Genomic DNA, 4,245 nt, shown 5'->3' with positions numbered 1-4,245 from the left:
ACTGTAGTCTGTTGGAACATTGAAGGATAAATCAAAATTGTGTATTGTGATATACACAGTTCTGGAACACTCGAACCAAAAATGAACACGCCATCAGAAATTCCAGAGGACTACTTGTATTAGAAAAAGACGCTTTTTCTGATATTTGCACCGTTATAAATACAGAATCTGAGAACATACTGTGGCTTAAGATCCAAAGTCCTGAAAGTATGAGTGATGAAATATGTTTTTGGGTCTTGTATATTTCTCGCCACCCAACTCAAGTGCCTACTCAGCTGAACCTGGTGCCTACCAGCTGAACCTGATATCCTAGAGAATGATATTGTTACATTCAGGTCAGATAACCAGTATTGTCATGTTGTAGTCATGGATGACCTTAATGCTAGAACCAGTTGTCGCTCTGATTATGTTGTAAACGATGATTCCACACATCTACCCGTCGATGATGACGTTAATTATGTGGAAGATAGTAACTTTTTACCTAGGTCTTCACGGGATAGCATTATTAATAAAAGAGGCCATGCCCTATTAGACTTCTGCAAACTCATAGGCCTTAGAATTTGTAATGGGCGAATTGGTGAAGATGTAGGAATTGGTACTTTTACATGTTATGCTAACAACGGCCAAAGTGTGGTAGACTATGTTCTAGCGATTAACATTCCTTCCCATTGTTTTCATCTTTCTCGGTTGCGAACAAAGTAGAATCGAGCCATTTACCTGTGACTTTCGCATTAGAATTTACAATAATAAATGAGAAATGTGCAGAAAAAAATGTAACACCAAAAAGTCGACTATATTGGAAAGAAGAGTTGAAAACAAACTTTAATCATAACTGGAATACTTTACCGGTTTGTAAAATTAGTGACTTCTCAGATATTCTTGCCAATTGTACAACAGGAGCTACATTACAACAACACACTTACGGATGGAACACGTTGTGCGTTGCACAGCCGAGATTTATTTCCGCAATTGCGTAAACATACATACATTTTGATGTTGCATACCTCAGATCTTACATACATTGAAACATACACTATTTGATCACAATTAACTTGCTGTTGCCCGACACGCAAAACCAGAGGTAAACAACTCCTTTAGAGAAAATACTCTGGAACCGTGTTCCCTCAACGACTGCAAACAGTAACTACCGGAGGGTTTACAGTATACATGTGATCTACTGCAGATGTACATGAACACTCCAACCTGATATATTCATTAGTTACATACAGCAGCTTACATTAGTATTATAATGGCTCTTCAGCCCAGTGCAACATCGTTGTTTTACTACGCATACTGCAGCTTACATTGTATTATAATGGCTCTGCAGCCTGGCGACAACAATACGCACGAAAATATAACAAATCTGAATCTGTCCCCACTGTCACATATATGAAACATACAGACAACAGATTACAACATTGAAAATGCAATACTTTTCACATAAAGAAATAGAATAATCTAATGGCCGTGCTTGCACTTAGAGTGAAAATGAACAATTCAAATCTTCACACTCCTTAAGTACCCCAGTTTAACGCCACCTAGCGGGGCGGACTACTCACTTACATTAATTCTACACACCGCTAGGAGAAAGTAATTTCCTTCTAATTCATCCTTCAAACAATCCAGTGATTAATATCATGAGCATCGATCCACGCAATTGGGATCGATGACATGCATCACTCAAGTCAGCGAGCCCGACCACCCGATCCCGTTAGTTGCCTTTTACGACAAGCTTAGTTACCTTTTACGGCAAGCATGGGTTTCCTGAAGACCTATTCTTTCCCGGATCTTCACGGGTCAGTTTGTTTTAAGGCCGCTCAGCGAATTGCGGCGCCCCAACAGTTACGCTACATTACAACAACACACTTAAGAATGGAACACGCTGGCGTTGCACGGACGAGAGCTACAAAGAAAGTCAAAGACCAAGAGAAAGGGAAACTTTCATTCTATTGTTAATACTATCCTTAATATATCCGTCCTTAGCATTCTCACTTTTCCATCTTCCATGTCTTTTAAACATACGGTCTTGTATGCCGCTGTTCACTGCTGCTGTAGACCATAACTTTTAATGTTCGTTACAAAGGGAGACAATGCATCTAAGAAAAGTTCCCTCAGTCTAGTGTAAGACATAGGATTGTTGCCTTTTCTTAACACCTAACCAGATGCACATTTGCTGAGGTTTCTGAAAACATACTGATCAGAATCTGCCGGAATACCTGCAAGTTTTAGATATTGTTTCAAACATTCAACTGGATACAATTTCGATTGAGTTCTACTGATAACGAGCAAGGCTCCGTCTCTATATACATCTGTTTTAGACTTTTCAATAAAAACTGTCATGTGAGAATCATAAAATATTATATCCGAACGAGAAATATTAAACAGTTCAGAAGATCTTAAGAATCCAGCATAAGCCAACAAGCAGATTGCTAGTATTCTCAAATCAGACAAAGATGCATTTACAATTTTTGAATCGTACAACCTCTCAAGAATAGCAACAGTAACTGGCTCCTTCTTAACAACAGACTTAGACAATTTACGTTTAGCTGCTTCCAACACATTTTTCACAAGACCATTTTCAGTAGGCCTCTCAAGCCCCGCACTACAATGTGCATTCCATAAGCTATAGAAGGCTGTAATGACAGGTGACACTGTATCACTCTGATGGACAATAGATAAATATCACAATGCAGGTGCGAAATAGGTAATACATCGCGCATATTATTCATTTGTGCCCACCTTTGCCAAACAGCAAAACCATATGTATATTTCTTGACAGTGGACTCGGCTCTCGACTCTGACAACAGGTCCGGCAGACCGTTAGCCAGCTGGCGAATAGGAACAGGAAGATGATCAAGCTCATTTTTATATGTACACTGGAACACATCTGTAACATTGAAAACATCAATCAGCGATAATCTACAAGAAGAGCAAGCATGTTAAATTGTAAATCTGTTTCACCAAACATACCTCCTGAAATCCTACTAGCTATATGAGACTCTCTGGAAGTAGGCAAATACATACAACTTTTAACTTGCGGAATAAACATTGAAGTTGAATTTAAAAAAGGCCAGAAACAAGCAGAATGCCACTCGGGGACGACAAGTGTACCCGTAGCACCACATTGTGCTAGATGCTTGATTGTTTGTGGAATCAGACAAATAGGGGGCACAATCCAGCTCATTGTTCCTTTCCAGCTCACAGTAAAGCAGTCCACAGCAGCACATCCAGGGTTGCTATAACGTGAATTGAATACCTCTAATTGGGTGTTATAATAGGTCGCAAACCGATCAACATCATGAGGGCCCCACTTGGCATTCATGTTTTGAAAAATGTTTTTAGCAATACCCCAGTCATCATAGTTGACCATACGACTAAGGTAATCTGCTTTCTGGTTCTCATAGCGAGGGATCCACTGTAAATGTAGATCAATACCATTCTTCACACATAAGTCAAATATTTCTAAAGAAAGTGATTGTAAGTTGATCTTCATACTCCCTTTCTCAATAATTGTTGCAACATTTTTATTGTCTGTGAACCACTTGATACTCTGGCGTGATAGACTAAACACAAAACTCTGCAACACCATATGCACAGCTTTCAGCTCCCTCCACGTCGAGCTAAGCATTGCCTCGTCCCTTGACCACTGCCCATGGGAAGGGACATTATCCATTTCCACACAGTAACCACTGTAACCACTATCACTGGCATCTGAATATACTAGTTTCCTTGAAACTGTTGTCTGAACTAGATATCTGGAACAATACTTATGTAAGCTACATGACCCAAACTGCAACTGTTTGATACTTGAATCTGACAACTCAATATAGCTATGCCATGACGGGGATGCAACAACATCAATACTCAGAGATCTTGTCATCAGCTGAGCGATTGGACCCTTCAGAATTTTGATAGACATTATCTGACCAACGACAGAAGCTATGTATTTCACTGGGAAATAGCTATGTTTAGATTGTAATAACACGGTAATGCACTTCAATACCATATCCCTTTTTCTGTCAGGAACACTCATGATCATAGATGTTGGATCAAACCTGAAACCAAACCACTCAATTGACTGAGACGGCAACCAAAGGAACTTTTCTACTTTAGGAACGAAACCTGATCCGAGTAGATCCTGCTTAACAGCTGCACCCGACGCGTGTGCCTCGTCCCGTGAAGAACCTGAAAGAATACCATCATGTAAGAAAGTTACTATTCTGTATCCCTCATACCTCCATTTCT

General features: G+C 39.7%; 1 pseudogene; it reads right to left on the bottom strand.

Moving 5' to 3' along the window:
* Positions 1 to 2,154: 2,154 nt before the first annotated feature.
* Positions 2,155 to 4,039, bottom strand: LOC139472643 (uncharacterized; annotated as a pseudogene).
* Between the last annotated feature and the right edge of the window lie 206 nt (positions 4,040 to 4,245).

This window comes from Haliotis cracherodii, unplaced genomic scaffold (genome assembly GCF_022045235.1).
Source record: "Haliotis cracherodii isolate W230 unplaced genomic scaffold, xgHalCrac1.p SCAF_25, whole genome shotgun sequence".
Classification (NCBI taxonomy): domain Eukaryota; kingdom Metazoa; phylum Mollusca; class Gastropoda; order Lepetellida; family Haliotidae; genus Haliotis; species Haliotis cracherodii.
The sequence above is the reverse complement of the archived record's forward strand: the minus strand, read 5'-3'. Positions and strand labels throughout refer to the sequence as shown.